This window comes from Blennius ocellaris (genome assembly GCF_963422515.1).
Source record: "Blennius ocellaris genome assembly, chromosome: 4".
Taxonomy (NCBI): domain Eukaryota; kingdom Metazoa; phylum Chordata; class Actinopteri; order Blenniiformes; family Blenniidae; genus Blennius; species Blennius ocellaris.
Window position 1 is genome coordinate 29,680,383 of NC_137653.1, and position 22,016 is coordinate 29,702,398.

Below are 22,016 nucleotides of genomic sequence, written 5' to 3' on the forward strand. Positions count from 1 at the left end.
GTAGCAACGTACTTCAATGTGGGAATAGCAGCAGGTTTCAAGATGAGCTTCTGAGTAAGTCCAGTTTCAAAGTACCGTAGTTCTGGAAGCTTCTTTGGTGAAGAGTCGCTCGCAAACAAACATTCTTTGCGGAAAAGAAAAAAAAGTCCAGCCACATTCGCCGCTGTGCTTCTTCTTTCAGCAAGACAAATAGCGTGGAACCATACTTGCACCCGAAAACACATTTTCTCCAAGTGGACATGAAGGTGAAAACAGTTCTGGACACAACAAAAACAGCAGCGTTCAATGTGAAGCAGCAGAGACTGAGAGAGCAGAGAAGAGAAGAGGCTGCGCTCCTTGGCACATTCCTGGGCGTGTCTTGTTTTGGTTTCCCTGCATGTCAATCTTCCTGGAGGCGGGGCTTCTCCAGCTCTGTGCCGTCATCAAGGTGGTGCCACGTCATCAAATTGAATCAACATGTTGAGCTCCTCCACCAGTTAGAACAGAGAAAGATCATCCTCCAACTCAAGCTTGAGGGAATCAATGAAAAAAACACTTTGGGGATGCATATGAACCCCAAATAGCACTTTTATGATGTTTAAAGCACAGAAAAGTCGATTTAGTATAATATGGAACCTTTAAAGAAAAGCGTTGCGTTTACATGACACACGTTGACGATTTAGTAGTTAGTAAGACACGCCATGAGGTGGTGCTGTTGGTTGTTTTGGTCGTGAAACCACACGAGCCTACGTGCAGAGAATAATCCGATATAAATATTAACATAATGGAGAGAAGCTGACATTTGGAATTAGATGCTATTAGAGGAGAGTCTCAACTATAAAACTAGCAATATGGACGATAAAACTCGAAAACGGACTGAGAGTCGTTCCACAGTGGAGGAACCTGCCATGTTTGATACTTGTGCATGAGCAGAAGAACTATTTATTATGGCATTGGTGCACATACACATTAACAGCGCTCCGTATTCTCTGGCTGTTTCTGTGGGGCAAGGCAAATGTCTTTATAGCATTCAAACACAAAGCAATACACAGTACTTTACAGAGAAATAAAATAAATACATAAAAGCAAGCAGTGAAGAATCTTAAATTCCAGATTTGTTTTATATTTTCCCGAGGCTTCCCCATTACCACTGAACACAGTCGCCTTTAGGACCACATTGAACCTTTGAGTCAAAGTTACTCTGCGCTTTTCCCAAAGGGTATTTTGGGTCCAAAATCACTTACAAATAATACGTCTCCTTGTCAGAAGACACCGACATCACACTGATCCAGTTACTTTCCCAAGCAACAGACTCGTTCTCTGCTGGCAAAATATGCCATGAAGCCTCAAATCACGCACAATATCTCACTAGTCAGTGGGTTATCGTGAATAACATTTATATACAACAATCCTGAATGTGATTTAATCTATATTTGAGCATCAAAGAAAAGTTCCACCTGTGGGGCCCCTATGAAGAAGTGATGGTTGCAGGAACTGCGAGCCCTACTGTAGTGTAAACAAACCCCCAAATGCTACAAAGGCTTTGCAGTTTCCCTCATTTTCATTGTCGCATAAACAGGACCTAAAATACTTATTTCATGACAAAAAATGACTTCTTGTCCATAATCCTGGAGTTACTGTACCTCTTACAGGAGATAGTAAAGAGACTAGATAGTTAAAGAAACATGTCCAATTGTCTTCTTCAGTTAGTCGTGATATTGTGGTATTAGCATTAGCATTAGCATTAGCTGAGCTGACTTACTCAGTTTAATCAGATGAGAAAGGTAAAGTTGATGGCAGTGGTTCATCTTGTGTAGCTTTCAGGAAAAGCTAATTATATGTTTTCACTGGTTGTGCTGTTTCTGTGTAAATGTACATCCTTTTCAAAATGTTACAGTGTAAAACACAAACCTTTTCTGAAATTAAAACACAAATGATGCGTTTTCACTTTGAAAGCTGTCCTGGAAACAGGGAATATAACTTCAGTGTACGATGTAACTGATTTATATTGTAATCAGCTGCTTGTAACTGTCCCCGAAACACACCGACCCTTTTATTCAGTTAAACATAAAACCTGTTTTTAACCCTTTCCAAGGCAAGAAACTATCGCAATCCACTTCCAACTTTTCCTTCTTTCTTTTTACTGTTATAAGTTAAAATCATGACATAACACCTCAGTTAGTATGCCAAAGGTAAACTCAACTTCCTGCTATAAATGTATTTTCTTCGAGACATTTCAAATACAATCAAAAAATCTACATATCCAAAACCTAAAACAATCAAATCAAAAGTGGACTTACATGTAGGAATGTGCAAATTAGAAATACACATACAAATGTTTTCTATGAATCAGCATTTTCACAAATGTCTGACAATTCAGCCAAGTTCTTGGGTTTAATTTGCAAAATTTCAGGAAAAGCCTCCACTGTTATTTGTTTTGCAGTGACAGGAAAATGAAGCTTCATTTTCATTTCCTCCCACTGTGACTCTAAAAGAGGAAAGTTGGATGGGTGCAGCGTCCCAGAGTTTGGAGAAGTTTTCTTCAGGAGTGTTTGTCAGAGGCCAATCACGAGGACGAGCCAGAGGGTGAAACTTAGCTTAACAAGCAGGAGTCGCCCTGTAATTACTGCAAAACAATGGAAACAATGTCTATTTACAGCTCAGATTCCACACTGTTGTCGTTGTTCACAGAGTTGTTGTTATGCAGATAAGGGAGGATAGAAAAGACATCCATCCTCCCAGCAGCTCCAAACATTAGACCGACGTCACACTGCTTCTCCATCATTACTCTGTCTGGCCAAACAGTCGACTGAGACGCATGTCAGCACATCTGCCCCGGATGGTACCTCGACGTCCCCACCGACTGCACCGGGCCACATAATGAACGTCTGCAGCCGGCCGTGTCTTCCAGCTGCTCCGCGGGCTAATGAGGTGACCAGATACCCAGTCAGAGATTTATCACGCCTGTCCAGCAACATCAGCCAATTAGAAGTGACCACATCTGACATGCTGGAGAATTTACCTCCAAATAAATCTGAAAACTGCGAGTGACACCAGTTGAGAGATGGAGCATCCATTTCCAATGTTGTTTTAATTACTTTTTAATTGGTACACTGATGAATACCGCGCCTCACATGAAATCGATGGACACGTGTTAAGGCTGCATATATTTGCATGTCTTATAGGATCCATCTATCAATGTTGTGTGATGAGAGGCAGGGCAAACCCACAGAGAGCCAGCTCATATCGAGGAATCACTGCGGCGAGTTGAGCTCATCTGATGCTCGTCCGGGACGAGAATGGTTTAATCTCAAATCTCGAAAATAATGCTGATTCTCCTCAGTGCGATGGGTGACAAAGGAAGCCATTTTAGCAAAGGTTACATGCAAAACAATTATCTGCACAAACTCATTTAAATATGCTAATTCCACATCAACTGTTCAAAGTATAGAGGCGCCAATGCATTCATTCAAAAGGACGAGTACGAGTACCTTCAGATAGCGGTATCGAGATGAGTACTCGCTGAATGCTATTAATTCTTCTTCATACTCTAGTAACAATATGCAAATGTTGTGCATTTCCCTGAACCACAGCTATGTTGATGCTGCGTCACGTCCAACAGCCTTGAAGGATGCAGGAGACGACTGCATCTTCAGTACGTAGAGTGCAGTGCGTAGCAGCTGTCTACGTACTACAATATGTGTACTGCAGACTAGACGCGGCACCGAGCTCACTGTTAATGACTGAATCCGTCAGACAGGCATGTTGCATCGCTGGTGCGTGAGCTCCCAAACCCTTTAGCATGTACCATGGCTTGGAGTGAAATCCTCCTGATCCACTGAGCAGATGAACAACTGAGCGACGTCGTTCTAACTCTGCTGATGATGAAGTTGCTGGTGTTGTAGGAACTTTCTTTCTCCTCCTCTTGTTATTTTGTCAGAAAATAAATGACAGTCTGTACCTCAGTAATATCAACAAATCTCCAATCCGCCAACCGCTCTCTTCCTCTCTTGTCTACCAACTGTTGCATTGTTGACTGATGACATCACATAATAGCTGTCAAGTTATATTGAGGATCATTCACGAGTAAGAGTGTTTCAGACTTGATATCCAACATTGACATCGATATGGATGTGTCTCTAGTTCAAAATTAAAAAAAAAAAAAGTACCCCATTATAGATATAGAATTTTTTTTAAATAATGAAATCTATGGTACAGTATGAAACTGAAAAAATTTAAAATGCTCCATGGATTACTGTAAAACACTGGCTCTATCCTATTTGTTATGTTTTTAACACAAAAAGCAGCTGTTAACAAGCAGCATTGGCTGCATCCTTGACACAGAGCAGATGTTGAAGCATGTTTTCTTTTGAAACACGCAAGTATTTAGGTGGATGCATCAATCAGAGGCTCTGACTGGGAAAGGAGATGCAGGTGGAAAAACATTGCTCCTCAATCAGCATGAAGATTTATTCACAGTCAAAATGATACAATTTTTAGTTTTAGGGAAACATGCAGAAAATGGGAAGCGACCAAATAAAAGGACGCTGCCAGCAGAAGCTTGCATTTTTTCACATCAGGTCACAAACTTATGGATGGCTGACGGTGCCAAAAGGAAATAATTAAATATGCCATTAAATAATTAATTAAATGTGTCATTAATTAATTAAAACATGAAATCATTTTATGTAAACACATATAATTATTTCACAATGTATTAAATAATTTCATGGTCCGGTGTTGTACTGCTTCATGAATTAATTTTATCTGTCAAACTCATGGAGTTTGATGAGTTTGATGGGTGATTGACTCAAACCATTGCTTTGGTCTGAAGAGTTTCTGCACATGGTGGCTCTCCTACAGGAGGTTCTGCAAGAACTTTCTACTGAGTTGGTGAGAGACATTTTAGACCTAGCAGAGAATGTAGAAGCAGGACATGCTGACCCTGACCATGTAATGTGTAGAGCAGAGGAATTTATTGGAATTATTTCTGCTCTTTCTGACCGAGATATCGACTGTAGAGCGACTGTAAATTTAGATGAAGTCCTCCACCGCTTCTCTGGTGCTGGGGTACAAGAGACACAACACACACAGGGACGAGGGCGTTTGGCGTTTGACACACCGACTGCAGCTCTGGAGCATCAAGTTCTCTGTGGATTACCAGCTCATCAAGTTGCAGAGATGTTGGGAGTGCCAGAGAGGACCATCAGGAGGCGCTTGACACAAAGCAGCTTAAGGTATTTTACACAACATTTAGGAGTTTTCAGTTTATTAAACGTCTCATCGTCAGAAGGGGTAATATATCTATGTGGCATTATTTGACAGTGCTGTTTTTTGTTTGTGCAGAAGGACAGACCTCTGTTCAGATGAGTGATGAGGGGTTGGACCGTATTGGAAGTGAAGTCCACAGACGCAATCCAAACACCGGCTAAAAGCTAATGCATGGACTTCTGAATGCAAGAGCTGTTTGTAAGTGACTTTAATAATATGGGTAGCATTTACATATATTTTCCTTGTAGGCCTATTTATTATCCAAATGTAAACAATAAAGTCAATTACCAAGCCGAGCTAATTTTCAATGTTAATTTGCAATACATCAGATGATGTAGTTTGCATTTTGCTGTGTTCTTCAAGCCAAACCAATAAAATATCATGTCATCCATTTTCAACTTTATTGTTTAGAGTGAACTTTATATTTTTGAGGCTGTGGTGGTAATGTAGTGCAGTAGTTAACTGTTTAACGTATGTCGCTATATTTACCTTTATCATGAAACCACTATTTGCTCAAGTAGATAAAACGGGTGTTTCAAATGAAGTTGCCCGTGAGTGTATGTTTACTTTATTTTTCCTCCACTCAGCCTCAAGGCTGCAAGAGTCTTTACGCAGAGGGAATCTACACGAGGCGTCTGAGGCTGTGTGTATTAAGACGACGGCAGTATTCTGTCCCTGGCCCAAACTCTTTATGGCATATAGACGGCAACCAGAAGCTCATAAGCTCGGTGATATTAACAGATAAACATGTATCTCTCTATCATTTTCTTTACACTAAATATTTGCTTTTTTTTGTTTTCACAATTGCCTGACAGATGGAGATTTCTCATCCATGGAGGGGTGGGTGGATTCAGTCGTTTAGTGGTCTACCTGACTGTGGCTGGAAATAACAGAGCTAGTACTGTCTTGCAGAGCTTTATCGCTGCTGTCCAGCAGTATGGGCTGCCATCCAGGTTACGATCTGATCAAGTGAGGGAGAATGCAGATGTAGAAGAATTCATGGTCAGGAGCAGAGGGACCAAGAGGAATTCACACATCACAGGTAGAAGTGTCCACAATCAGTGGTAAATAAATGTTTTGCAATTAGGCTCACACAACAAACATACCAGTTGAATGTACTGCCTCAGGATATATTTAATTAATACTGTCAATTTGATCTTAAACACAGAATAGGATGTGGAGAGATGTCTGTGAACCTGGACCTCTTCTACCAGATCTTCACTTCATTGGAAGACCAGGGAACACTGAATCCAGACAATGAAATCCATCCTTTCACCCTACACTGGGTCTTACTTCCACCGATTCAGCGAAGTCTTGACTCTTTCAGAGATGCTTGGAACTTCCATGGTCTTAGAACTGAAAGGAATCAGACACAGAGAGCAAGGCCCTATGGAGGATCCTACTGAGGTTAAAGATACATCTTTAACACTTTCAAACTGTTTTTTCAAAGGAATTGTGGGAAACAATGTGCTACCTTAGATGAAAACTTATTGTCTTTAAATAACCTCAGAGCAGACTTTTTGGAGCATGCTGTGAATACCGACTGAACAACCTGAATAGGCAACATGCTTTACTCGATAAAATGTCTCACCAACTTGAAGACCAAAACTTATCTGAACCCTTTGCAAGGACAAGACTGAGCATGTGTTTCTTTCATTCAGGTTCATGAAGACTATGGGATGGACTGGAATGGACCTCACAGTCTTCATGGAGGCGGTGTGACAGTCCCTGAAGTTCAGCTGGCCCCTGAGCTCTCGGATGAAGAAGTTGCAAGTTTGACAATTCCTGGAGTTTCTATAACTGATGCACTCAGATCATATGTAGAGACGGTGCACGTTTAGTCAAGAATCATGGAGTGACGTCCAATCCATGCTTTTATTGAGCAGGACAAACAAAGCAATCATTTAAACACTTTCCATAAAAAATAAAAATCGTACTTTGAAGCTTTGTCCATTTTGTCAATACTGAAAGCTGAAGATGCTGAACTGTTTGGCTTCTGTAGGTGGAAAAACGTTTTGAATAAAACAGTCAATTATTGCACATTGTGAAACTATTCAAAGACACTGAACCTGTGTATATGTACCTACTGAACAGAGCATGTGCTGACATCTGTCTCGGAGAAGAAAAAGAAAAAACTTGAGACAAGTCAAAAGCCAGTGTGTGCACTATTTATGCAGAGACAAGCGAATCCTTGAAGTCCGTGTAGGTCTGGAAACAAGCTGGCAACTTCCGTGTTTCAAAGCACGTGGAGGATGTAGGAAGGGTTCCCCCAGAAATCTCCACTTTCAGTTCAGGAGGAAGCGTCTCCCAGCCAACTCAGCTGAGTCAGTGTGCCTGATGAAGCTGGAAGTCACAAAACAGCATTTATTTAATCTTTAATTGATCATAAATATCCATGGGACATAAGGGCATTTGTAAACAGAGCAATTCATTTGACAAATAAGGTTTCAATGAACATCCTGAGGAAGCCAGTGATGTGGCAGGTGGACTCAGTGTCAAATTCTTCATCCTCACTATTCTCAACAAGCCACAGGATTTTTTCGAGGAACATCTTAAAGAACACCATGATATTTTTAAAGACATCTTGTTTGGGAGAAGGAATATGCAGCTGACACTCTTGGCAAATGGAAAAGTAACTAGCTTTGTCATTGGAAATGCATGTACATTTATCAAGTCACATTAAATGACGTACCTGGTGGTGTAAAGTGCATATGTGCCACTTTGGGGAAAAGAAGTGGGACAACATCTGACCTAGAATTCAGCAGGGGCCATACCACTGAAATATGTTTCAGTCCCTTCCTCAGCTGTTTAATCTGGCGCATTGTCCGCCCAATGACCTAAGACACAGAGCCGACTCATATTACAGACCAACCCTTAATGAGACATTTACACATTTTACAACATGTCCTGCCTACAGTCCCAGTTTGCCTGTGATTGAAACTACATGGTGCTTCATGCACATTTGACATTACTGTTCTGCTTAAAACATGATGGATAAATGTGGAAACTCCACTTTGTGAACTTCAGCAACTGCTGTCTTTAATCAATCAATCAATCAACTTTATTTATAAAGCGCTTTTAAGCAGCCGCAGCTGAAACAAAGTGCTGTACATTGTAAATAAAAATATAAGTCGCAAAAAAAAAACATTAAAACAATAAAAACAATAAGATGTTAAAACAATAAACAAAACATAAAAGGTTAAAACAACAACAACAAAAAACCGAAGGCACTAAAACCAGACCAGAGTCTGGTTTTAGAGTTTAATGTTTAATGCTCAAATGCTTAAAAACTGGACATGAAGGAAAAGGTAACAGTGGTGAAGATGTGACTGCATCACATTTTTATAAAGTACATTATCAAAATGCAAATTCACAAAACCAGATGTCCATTATTGAGAAGCTCCAATTATGCCATAGTGTTGTTTTTCTGTGAAGGATTACATTTTTGTAATTGTTTTTTCCTACTGTGTCAATGTGAAATCAGGGTTTTGTCACTGTTCTCTCAACACTTGCAGCTGTGAGAAATACTGTGGAAGTGCAACTATTTATGCATTTTCTAGTTTAAAAGAACTTCAACATGACTGTGGGCAAAGATTAAATATCATGTTTAAATTATTCTAAAATCAGCATTCATAGCATGAATTTCAGTTATAAAATGTGACCATCTCTTCCATCTCTGCCAGTGTTGACATAGCAATCCAGGGTTCACACACTTTACATGATAACAACTTCAGCAATTAACTTAACCAGCACTCACCGCATGGAGAAGAAGTTTATGTCGCCATCACCTATTCGTTTTGGTGACTGGTAGAAGATTCCAAGACATGGAAAGATCTGAAATGTGTGTCCTTCTGTTCCAGTGTAAGTTCTTCATGTTCAAGCAAAAATCAAGACCATACAGGTAATTAGACAAAAAAACTATTTTGCAAGGCTGAGTTTTGTAATGTTACATAGCAGGTTTATGATATTCCTGACATGCAGATCAGGACAGTGTTCTGCAACAACAGTTGCTACTTCAGGTTCCCCATTGAGCAGTCCATGAATCCCAGCAGGACTTAATCCAGTGACATGGGGGCCATCGTGCAGAAAGGAGAGGGCCAACATCCTTCCTGCAACTCAGAAGAGGTTGTTTTCAATAAGGGCCTCTGATGCTACTGGAACCAGGTGGTCAGGTTCACCCTCAAACAGCAGTGTTCGGCCCATTCCTCCTGTACAATACCAAGAGAGCAGGGGATAGAGTCACAATAATTCACCTCTTAAACACATTTAAAAATGTCCTCATATTAACCTTTAAACTAAAAAGAGACCTACCAAGATCGAGTCTGAATCCAAACTGGAGTTTGGAGATTATTGTGGTCATAAAGTACCGCATCGCCCCTTCTCCGACTGCAACATCACCTGAAATAAAAGACTGGAAAAACAGTGGCTGGCCAATACAGGCAACAGGATTGGATAATATTTTAAAAGCAAGGAAATGAAATAGTCAATATTCTCTTGGCTGCAGTACCAGAAGAGCATTCATTAGCACTGCCTATTTCTCTAATGGGAGAAAATTCTGCACTTCATGTTTTCATTAATGGTCATCAGTTACACAATGTTTCGATCAATGATCCCATTCGCCAATTTAACAATTCCATAGAAGGTCCTTGAGTGGTATAGACTTTAATGATACATTTGTATTACTTACCAAACAGAGTACATGGAAGTGGACTTGCCCATTGCTGTTGCTGTTTCTAGAATGAGAGAAGTGCCACTTCCCCATCCTCTTCAGAGTCCCTTACATCCATCTTCAGCCAAAGTGGTTTCCCAGATGCATGTTCGTTCCCTGAGGAGATTATCTTTGAAGACTTTGGCAGCTTGAGCCGGTTCTTCAAAAAGCTTCCGATCTAAACAACAACAATTTATGTATCCATTCTGGATCGACATGTTGGGAATTGTCATGATCCCTGCAGATACAGATATACTTTCAGTCAACAGATTCTATCCATGTCATTGATAAACATGTGACACCCAACATCTTCAGTGTCTGTTGCAATAAACAAACATTAGCAGGATAAATATTACTGCTTCTTATATCGAAGCTGAGTTGATGCAAAAAGAGCATTCTGAAAAAGACAACTAAATATTTTAACAGAATATGTAACCCAGTAGCACATTATTTTGTATAATTATAATTCTTAATCTAAATGTACATTACAGGTATTATTTTTCTATTGACTAGGGTCAAGTTATGTACATCTTATAGCAACTCTACTGCGATGACACAAATCATTATCTTGTTTCTTTATGAGGAATCTCCTCCTTGTCAGCCTCTGCTGGTGCAACTGTCCTCTCAGCAGATGTTCCAGGCCTCACTTGAACATCTGCTGGTACAACTGTCCTCTCAGCAGATGTTCCAGGCCTCACTGGAACATCTGCTGGTACAACTGTCCTCTCAGCAGATGTTCCAGGCCTCACTGGAACATCTGCTGGTACAACTGTCCTCTCAGCAGATGTTCCAGGCCTCACTGGAACATCTGCTGGTACAACTGTCCTCTCAGCAGATGTTCCAGGCCTCACTGGAACATCTGCTGGTACAACTGTCCTCTCAGCAGATGTTCCAGGCCTCACTGGAACATCTGCTGGTACAACTGTCCTCTCAGCAGATGTTCCAGGCCTCACTTGAACATCTGCTGGTACAACTGTCCTCTCAGCAGATGTTCCAGGCCTCACTGGAACATCTGCTGGTGCAACTGTCCTCTCAGCAGATGTTCCAGGCCTCACTTGAACACAGTCACTGACAAAGGCCATCTTGCCATCATTTCCTTCACTTTGGCCTCTCTCTTGCTCCCTGTTGGATTCTTGTGGGAGTGTCCTTGAAGTTAACAAAATTTTAATTATGGTCATACTCCCTTATTTGTGTCCTTAACACTCGAAGAGAGAAAAATCCATATGCTACTGTTGCATTTCTTTAGAAAATACTGACTCATTGCAGCTCAATCGGTGAAGCTTCATCTCTGAAAACGCAACTTCTTGTTGGCAAGTGGTGCAGGGGACGACTGGAACAGAAGCATGACTGGAGCTCTCCTGACAAACACAAAATGCTTTAATTAAAGATTCAAAATTACCACTGAGCTTTGTTTTGAATATGAAGTTTATGTAAGTTTATGTACACAATCTAAGGATTGATCCTGTTGAAGTGGGCTTATGTAGTATTTCGCTTGTCTAATCATCGTTGATGGATCTTTCAGATAGACAAGGGTGTATCCAGTGCTGGGACACTGAAGCAATGCAAGATTTCGACTGCGAGTAGATCCTGCAATTTTTAGAAATTCAAAGCCTCCTCCTTCTTGGAGCTTTGGAAACACTTCCATCAGTTTATTTGATCTAACCATGGGATCGTTATCACTCCCTGTATAACAAACAGAAAATAGACATGACTCATCTGGAAACACCTAAAACAAACCAAACCTAAGCAAGTTCAGTCTGTGATATCCATTACTCACACTATGAGTATTAACTAGGTTTGAGTTAACTATTAATATTTGGAAGTACTTGTGATGATTAACTAAGTACAACCACAAATAAGTGTGATGAGCTCCAGTGCAAACGTTTTGGGTGGTAAATTCCTTCATACAGACCTGAAAATATCACTTTTTACTCTCCAAGTCCAGCAGTCAGAAGGTCCGCTTCAGCAGTACGTTTGGAACTTTATTGGCCTTGTGGTCAGCCCAACAAGAGGAGGTGTGTGTGCAGCTTCTTCCAGACACTTGCACTTGTGCTGATCGTCTCATATTTCTTCTGGCTCCACTCCTATACAGTGCAACGAGCCTTGCTACCTCGGCTGCAAACAGACAAATGTCACAACTCAATGGTCACCAGGCAGCCAAATAGCCTCAACTTCTAGCCAAGACTATTTTTTGCACATTAACGGGCTAGTTGTATACCTCCACCTTTAACAATTGATGTATTAATCACAAAACACAATGAGCCTGCCTCTTACAAATACAATTTGGGATGCGACATCAAAGTATCTAATTTGACACACGTGTTCCGAGTCATTGAATAGTAGTAGCACACCTGACTCACATGAAATGACTTGGCTTACCTTGGATAGGTGTGTGTGATGGAGCAGAGGAGTTCTGCTCAGAGCTTCCTCAATCAAATGTGCTTCTTCTCTGAGCAACTCTGGGTGAGTTTTTGACATTTTGTCCTGCAAACCACATATGTATGGGGGCTTTTCCACCGGAAAGGACCAGGGGCTAGTTCGGAACCAGGGCCAGAGTTGGCACCAGTTGTTTATCTTTCCACCGCCAAAACCAGTTCTTAACGAGGGCTAAACTGGGGCTATGATGGCTCCACTTCATTCCTGGGCCAGAGAGGAACCAGGCTGGGGCCTGATGCGTCATCAGGTGGGGGCAGATCTGTCGCTGGAGTTATCGCTACTTGCAAGGCGGAAGAGACGCGAACCGGCTTTCTGAAATCTACAATAACCACGGAGCCCCGGGGTAGGTATGGAGGAAAAAAAGAAAAAGAAAGCATTGGAAGGATGTAATCAATCGCTCCCTGGGAATGAGATAATAACCTTGATCGCGGCGCCATGGCTCTCGAGGAGCAGAGCTCCTCCACTGCACTCTCAGCTGCAGGACATATATACTATTCAAAAAAAAGAAACGCATAACCAGATTTTTTTCTGAGAAAATGTTATATTTTCAAACACAAATAACTTCATAATGAATGAAATTACACGCGTGATTTTTTACATCAGATTTAAAGAGATATCAATTCACACATTGACGTCAAAAACGTTAGATATGGCTTTCGCAATATTTATCAAACATCCATAGAAAGTCAGTATCTGTTGTGACCACCACGTGCATGAATGACAGTTCTCACACGCCTCGGCTGGATTAGACGCTGTATGACTCTCTCTCTCTCTCTCTCTCTCTCTCTCTCTGAGCGCTCTGGTTATCTGGGATTGATCTGTTCTGACTTGATGTGAAGGGGAACCAATCAGGTGTCATGATCCGCTCACTGAGTTTGACATCAAATTAATTCATGAAGCGGTAAAACACCGGATCATGAAATAATTCAATAACCATGAACTAATTATATATGTTTTTACATAAAATGACATTTATATATTTAATTCCAATTTTACTTAATGAATGACACATTTAATTAATTATTTAATGGTGTATTTAATGATTTAATTTTGACACAGTCTGCCCTCCATACAAACTGGTGTCTTTTGAGGAAAAAGAAAAAGAGGTTGTTACATGTTCTACAATAATTTTAGACAAATTAAAGCTCTGGTGTTTCTATCTCTTCTATATATGACCTAACAAATGGTTTTATGGTGGCTCCACAATAACGCAAAAGAATCATCAACATATGATGGTCAACAGGACAAGCAAAGCATGTACATAGAATTTTCCAGCTATATTCTATATCCATTTTTAAAAAGTATTAAAACAAACCACGGAATGTTGCTGCCACATCTTGACGTTCATGAGTATTTATTGCACGATGTGTTTAAATTTCATTCATTGACAAAAGAAAAAAAACTAAAATCACAATAGTTTCCAAACTTCTGAATGAAAGGAAGCAGAAAGAAGAATGAACTTGTGTAATCTGCTCCTTTATATCAAACTGTTAGTTTACAGTACACATAATAATCTTACTTCCTTTCTTTTCATTTAAATAAAATGCTGGTTTTAATTACATTTTTTATTCTTCCTTGTGATTTAGTTTCTTTTGATTCCTCATTGAGATTGTTCACAAGTTGACCCATTTTACAGAAAAGCAGAGTTCAATTACCATATTTTCCAGACTATTGAGTGCACCTGGATAAAAGACGCACCCGCAAAATCTAAAAAGAAAAAAAAAATTACATAAATATTAGGCTGCACTTGACTATAAGCCACAGGTGTCCACATTGTAACAGGGCAGGGATTTCTCATATTTTCATCAGTTCCTGCAAATCTGTCTTTCATAGTGCTGGAAATGTTTGTGTGTCGTTCACTTGTTGCGGAGATGCCCAGAGACAGAGAGCGAGAGAGCGAGAGAGCGAGAGAGAGAGAGAGAGAGAGAGATACACAATCTCTGAGGGTTTTGCGGGGTGTTCTATCTCTGTTGATATCGGTTATTTGCTGATTGTGATTCTGAGGTGGAAGATTCATCAACCACCGAGTCCAGCAGGGCGGCTTTATGTGATGCACCTGAACGCATCATTCACAGCAGTCAGCTGCTGGAGCTCCGGACCACGGGAAGCAGCACAAGACGAGGTCACGAAGAGCAGAAATGTCACTTTTAAGGCAGGTTTTGGAGAAACAGAGGTTCAAAACAGCATTATCTACATGAGGAAGTAGAATCTGGCGGCACGACGCCTGTTAACCCGTAAAAATCCATAAATTAGCTGCATCATGTTTGTTATAAGCCGCAGGGTTCAAAGCGTTAGAAAAAGTAGCGGCTTATAGTCTGAAAATTATGGTAATTTGTTCCTGATTCTTGGTTTTTTGAAGATTTATGTTGCTTTTAAGTTTTACTTACTTTCTCTTTTTCCAAATCTGTGCTGAACATTGACTGATAAGGTTTCTTTATGCACTATAAACATAATTTGCAAAATACTATAATCTACTATGTCAAGAAATGTAAACAATTTTAACTAAATATATAGTGGCTCGTTGGATCTCAACTTTTTTTTCCACTGATTATAGTGGATTATGAATGAAGACTGACTGGATGTCGACTTCACTGCACCTACTTCTCACGTTTTAGTTTTACAAGTCCTTGTGCATTTGGTTTTTATTGTTTGATTTTCTGTTCATGTATCTTGTTTCGTCTTCTTGTATGCCGCCTCTTCACCTGGGCGCTAAAAACTAACGTAACCTGGTAAATTCACCTGATGAAATGAAGGTTAAATAAAAACATAAATGAAATTGTTATATAGGCATTTTCCCAGACTGCAACACTTTATATAAGATGTACAATGTTTTGTTGAGTATTAACATGAAAAGAAACTTGAGTTTGACTGAAAACCAGGGTCAAAATATGAGTTTGTGGCAATGAAAGTATTTGTTTTGTAAGTGTTGTAATTGATTTTTTTCTATATTTTCTCAAACCTGCAAAATGTTTTACTTTATAATCAAGTCTGTCTATTTGGTCACTGGCACAGTAAATGATTCTATTGGGTAGAAAAGTATAACCATTTAATGCTATTTTGCAATTATTGGTCACAGAAGAGTTTTACCTTTGGAACTCTGCTAAATGGAGGTGTAATGGTGAAATACTGGAATATATGTGAGGGACGTCAGTATGCACCCAACCGTTCGCCCAATCTTTTCAGGAAGAGCTTTGAAGCCTTTCACTTGGATTGACGGATAGACAAATATGAAGTATTAAAATGAAGACATTGTCTTTACAGTTTCCCAAAGTCTCCTTTGTTCTGGTTGAGCTTTCACGCCCATAAAACATGATTGATGATGCTCTTCTGAGTGCTTCCCCCCCTCATTGTGTTTGTTTGTGCAGCCGGTGTGAATGGGCTGCCAGGGCTGTCGACGAGTCCCACATTTACGCTGCAATAATAATAATACGAGCGGGCAGTGGCTTAGAACAATGCAAGGATGCTAACGACCTCAGTCTCCAGCGCTCTGGCACAGTGGGAGGCTTTTCTTGCCCTGGAAACACGACGGCGACAGCCATTCATCAACATACTTCCTGTGCAAATAAACTAGAAACACCACGATTGAACATCTCCTCCAAGACCACAATATGAGCAGACTGCCAAACGACTGAGCAGAATGTCACTCAACTAGCACCAGTTCTCTTGAGTACTGCATGCAGACTGTTAGCAAAGGATGATTGAAGAATGTTTGATCCATTAATGTGATGGAAACTCTTCAATCTGCAATAATCCACTCAGTTCTAGTTTTTCTACTTTACATCTTGTGTCCATTGCATCTTTCTCATCTCCACCAACATGGATCAGGTTGGTTCCTCAGCCAAATCTATAAAATTAATATATGTGGGATACAAAGATATAGTTAGAAATTAATTCTGGCACCAGGAGAAAACAGCAATACAAGTGTTTTGCTGACAGGCTGTCAGTAGAGGGATCCCATCCATCAGAGTTAATGACTCAAAAACAAACCCATCTAATCCATATGTGGCAGCACCAAAACATCCATACAATAGAGGAAAGCAGATAAAAGACACAAAGTGAGAAGATGCAGACTCCACACCGTGAGGCTCAGCTGTGAGCCAAGAGCGCTCACAATGGAAAATAGCAATTGAATAGACCATCTACACTGAAATATTACATCGCTGCTGTAGCGTTTGGTTGTTTTCAGTGCACAGATATTGTGTGACATAGTAATTAATCAAATGTTTAAATTGACTTTATGATCACTTGCGTTCATAACAAGTTGCTCTTGCAGCTGAAACACGTTGTTTTCCACATTAGGATGTAAAAAAACAAGCCCAACTACGTAAGTATAGTAAGCTCCATTTTATTTTCGTCAAAGGCCAGTTTAACCAAATCAAACGTTTTAAACAGGGCAAAGCAGAGTTCTGGTCAAGTCATTCACTTATGTTGTGTTTTATGGGAATTTAAGGACGTGAGACTTTGTGTGGTGTGATGTAAATGGACACGGAATGATTAATGTGGTGTTTTCAAAGGGTCCATATTACGCAAAATGGACTTTCTACTGGTTTTCAAACGGCAATATGTTTCCACAGCCTGTGTATGTGGCCCAGAAGTAAAGAAACACTGTCATTCTCCCTCACTTGCTTCACTTTTCAGTCAATGTCTGCTCACACAGGCGATTTGAGAGTTCCCCATCATGGCACTATGTGGGGAAATAACCACTTCCTCTGGCAGTAGATAATCACTTTGACCCTCCCAGAGGTACATGAAAACACCCAAAGATTACTGATCTACAGCAGAGCCTCTGAGGAGTGGACCCGGTAAGAGCAGACCACCTGTACTGAGCGGACACATATTTAACCGTTAACACAGACAGACAGACCGACGGACTGTATGAAGCGGCCAACGGACAGGTTTTCCAGGCAAATGTCAAGCTGAGCAGACACTGAGATGGCCAAAATACTTGGGCCGAACCCGATTATGAGAATATTCAGGCCACGGGTGATACACGTTTGCCTCCATGCTACACTCTGGCTTTACCTCCATGCGCGCTCCGTAACGTAATGCAACGATCCCGTTAATCCCCGCAGAGGGTCAGAGCCCAACGCACAGGGTAGATGACGAGTTTGAGGTCACAAGTACTTAAGGCCTGTAGGCCAAAACCGACCGCAAGGGTCTCCAAACTGATCTCACCAAACCAATCTTTTTCTTTTTGGCCATTTCATTGTATTTTGCACCAGAATGTTTCATTAAAATTGACTTTATGTTGAAAATGTAATAATTTTCAGTACTAACTGTTTGAAATTTTGACAATTTCATTCCATACACTGTGGCCTCAACAAAAACAATCTTTGAAATGTAAATTTAAAGGTTATTATAGTAATATTTTACCAGTCTGGTCCACTCAGGATAAAGGGTTAGTTGTATGTGGTCCCTGAAGTACATTAAATCTTATTTAATAATCATCTTGTATACATCTTATATACAGATGTATATATGTATTTGTATTGTATACATCTTGTATTGATTCAGTTATTTGCTTTAAAGTAACCATAACATATTTGGTGTTTGGTTCATTCAATATCAACTGGTGCTACAATTTGTCCTTGTGACCCGTCCCTCTGAAGAGAGGACACCTGTCTTCAGGGGACACTTGTCCATGGATTGTAAGGTGTCCCTCGTTCAGAGGTTTTCCTGTGATGAATAAAGTCAGTATAATGTGAAAAATTGTAACGGTGAGCAGGAGCTCGTGTTAGCTACTTGATAGTAACTGTAATGACATGCCAACGAGTCTGAACGTCTCCAGAAGTCTCTCCTTTGGGTCAGATTCTGGTTCAAACTGATTTGGTTGAAAACTGCATTTCTACAAGGCATAGCCATTAAATCCACCGTAAATGTTAGAGCATGGTGCCAGAAAGCTGTATCTTCTAGCAGGATGCCAGATCTGACTCGGTTTCCAGTCCAAACAATGTAAAACAATGTAAAACCCACCCACCTCAATAAAAACCAGCCCAAATCTCAAACTCTGTAGAAACTCATGGTAAAACCATAAAACCATTATAATAAAGAACATGTCATGAGCACACAGCTGCACCAAATAAACAAAAAAAGGAAACACAAACAAGTTTCCCAAGAAGCCTAACTGGGTAGAAACCCCAAATCTGGCAACACTAATCTTTTACCTGCGACCATAGTCGTCGAGGACCGACACAGCTCATTAGTATTTAAATGTACAGACACAGAACCAGCTTGTTCTCAGTGGAGGCACAAGAGGGACTTTTAGTCTACATTTCACACTGCAGGTCTTGATGCTGAATTCTGATTTTTTGCTGGGATACAATTTCTTTTGCGTGATCATTTCAAATGCATCCTGCTGTGTGAACGTGATCTGACTGGGTGTTTTCTGGCCTCAGAGCGAAGAAGACGACATGAAGTCACGCCGGTCAGCACCAGGGTTTGCAGATGTGACTCACTGTTTCCAGCCAAAACAATGTAAAACCCACCCACCTTTATAAAAACCAGCCCAAACTTCAGCCTGTGTAGAAATCATGTTAAACCCATAAAACTATTCTGTGTGTGATAAAGAGCATGCCATAAACACACAAATGCACAAAATAAACAAAGTGAAAAGGTAAGAGAGTTTGGCTCCCCAATCAGGGGACGGTTGTACCGTCATGTCTGGTAACACTGGTCAATGTGTGTAGATCCATTTTCAAGTGGTTAAATATGAGCCGACAAAATCTAGACAATGTGAGGATAAAGGAAGTAGGGGAATGAAGAAACAAAAGAAGCACAGCTTTTAACATTTTGGGGGGGGGGGGGCGCTTCCTCCAGAGCTTATTCGTGACATCAGTCACACGTCAATGGCGAAGCAGTCACATGTAGAAACATGTCCGAAGTGGCACCATATATGAATGAGGGCTGAGTCTGGCGTGAGAAAAATCTGAATTGGCGCCTTCACACGGGTCGGGTATGGGTCACTTGTGAGTCAAAAATCTGAATTGGGTCGAACTTCATAGCAGTGTGAACAAGGCCTTAAGGCCCATCTATGCTACCAGTGTCTGCCAGTGTTGCAACTACGCGAGTGTACGTGTGTGAACATCTACGCGTCACAGTTCTCCAATCAAACCCCATTTCAAGCTCGTTGGCATAAAGGTCCCGTATCATGAAAAATTGACTTTCTCATGCTTTTCCTGCGTCACCATACCTGGAAATGACACTCCAGAAGTGTTGAAAGTCTGCCATCTTGTTCTCTGGCTTGTTTGATTACTTCTAAAGTGTGCGCTCCAACGACCGAATTGGAAAGCAAACCATTGGTGGATTTTAGCCAAACCCAATCCAGATGGACCCTCCCTTTGTCCCGCCCACAAACAGCACACTCAGTGCTGTTTTTAAACCTGGTGACAGCTGCAGATGTTTACCTTCAGTGGAGAAAGATACCAGCTAAGATACGAGCTAAACAATCCAGAAGCACAGTAATTAATTGTATCGAGCAGAGGAGCAGATTTTCACTGCCTTCGTCTGAGCCTGTGAGGACCCAGTGGATTCATTTCAGTTTTAATGGGAATCTACAAGACTTCGCAAAGTTTTATATGTTGCTTCCCACTGCAGTTCACAGAGGGGTTTTTTTTCCACATGTCCAGAATGATGCTGGATTTGCTGCAAAACTTTGAATAAAACAAATGTGGGAGCTGTAAGTAAATTATTCTGATCTATATGCCTTTATATGACTTTTCGAAGCACCAGGCTGGTTAGTTTGCAACAGCTTATCCCATGTTTTTTTTTTTTTTTTTTGAGGTGTTGGGATCTTACAAGACCACAGAAAGTTTGTTCATTTCCAAGGAAAGACAATTTTCATTTGTTATGATACAGTCATGACATGAATTCTGACTCAGGAATGTGACTGAGTATAACACAAAGCGGGGGCCCTACAGACACTGCAGACCTCAGCCTGTAAATCCTCCCTCATTTCTGCACAACGGGACTGACACTTTCCCACATGCACTCATCCAGTCACTGATTGGGTGAGGCTCCCAAGATTTCATACCTTTGAATCCTCCAACCTTCATCAAAAGAGTTGGCGCGATTCTCTCAAAAAGGCTTTGCTCCTGTTCTTCAGCGGAGGGAGGTTGCTGGAGGCAGCTCACCCAGCGTTAGCATACAGCTAACACCAGAGGCCTGCACCCAGGGGCCTTCACTCCTCCCCTGAACCAGAGACCAGCACTCAGAGTCTGACCACCAATCAACCAGGAAAACCATCACATCTCTCTCTCACACACACACACACACACACACACACACACACACACACACACACACACACACACACACACACACACACACCCAGCTGTATATAGGTAGTTAGAATCTGTGTTTTATTTGTTTTCATTGTTAATAAATATAATATTGGAATCATACTTGTTGTTTTATTAATGAGCACAAAGGTGAATGAAATGTCGACCTCTTCTGTGTCAAGAACTCCAAAATCCTTCAAGGTTTACTGTTAATTCTGGTAATTGTAATTAATTTAACTATTAATTCAAATTCCTGATAAACTGTTTAGTATATCTTATGAGACTGATAGAACTGAATTGGCTATCATTTCCTGTTACGACAGGTGGAGCTCCGAGGTATCTGATACAGATCAGATTACATTTTTAATAACTATCTTCGATAATTATCAATCATTATCGATAGCCAACCACAACATAAATGGTTCCTAGTGATCCTTATGAGGTACGAAATCCCAATAGAAGTATTGTTCATGTCGGCAAAGTTGTGCTGATAGAAACTGTAGATCAAATGTAGGCTTTGCAGAGTCTGAGGTCTGTGTATGAGCTTGGTAATTATGAGGTGAACTTTGTATTTATTTGTATGATTAAATGGAGGTTCAGGATATTCTCCTGTCTATTACTAATTATGATCATTAGTAGAGGATCATTAAATTATCTGATCTCAGTGTGGCATGCACAGAGTTAGATAAGGTCAGGGCCATAATTCTGGTTCTTATTGGTTTGGTTGAACAGCGTTTCTCCATAATATTCAACTGGCTGAAAATCAAGGACAAGCTGGGTTTGGGGCAAAAAGCTTTGAATACAATGTTATTGGAAAAAATAAGAACCATGTGAAAGTGTTGAAAAGTTGTGTGATATGACTCCTTTATAGGAATACAAAATGAAGATTGACACTTCCATTATGTCATTGTTCTGTGATAAAGGACAAAACAAGGGTCTTAAAATTCAGAATCAAGTCCGAACTCTACCTCTTCCTTGGTTCCTGTGAGGTGAGAACATTGTTTATACAGTCAAAAATCAAACCTCTTGCACTACTTTTGGTTGGCATGAGAGCCACTTCTCCCTCTCGTTTGGAGGAACAGGTGTGTTCTTACATGAGAAACCATATTTGTATTGCAAATAGTCAGTCAGTGCATAGCTGTGCAGACTCCGTAATTCTTCCACATCTCTTGGTGGATGACCGTTAGCAGCAAATTCTCTGAGGTCAGTGCAAGGCTAGTTTCTAAAGCACAACCACAATGAGGAAGAACAATCTTACTTTTAGTCCCCCGGGGACTTATATGTAAAGTAGATGAGGATGTCATGAAGTGAGTCTCAATACTCTGAAATATCAAAGAAAGAGCTCT

General features: G+C 40.6%; 1 protein-coding gene and 1 long non-coding RNA gene across 2 annotated transcripts in view; both read right to left on the minus strand.

The window, feature by feature from the left end:
• fbln2 (fibulin 2) overlaps window positions 1-22,016 on the minus strand; it is a 125,928-nt gene that overhangs the window by 75,708 nt on the left and 28,204 nt on the right. The gene's annotated exons all lie outside the window — the stretch shown is intronic.
• LOC308129669 lies at window positions 7,956-9,697 on the minus strand. The gene is made up of 3 exons (XR_013936609.1): window positions 9,562-9,697; window positions 9,008-9,458; window positions 7,956-8,087 (listed from the first exon to the last, which is right to left on the minus strand). It is a non-coding gene; the product is annotated as an uncharacterized lncRNA (long non-coding RNA).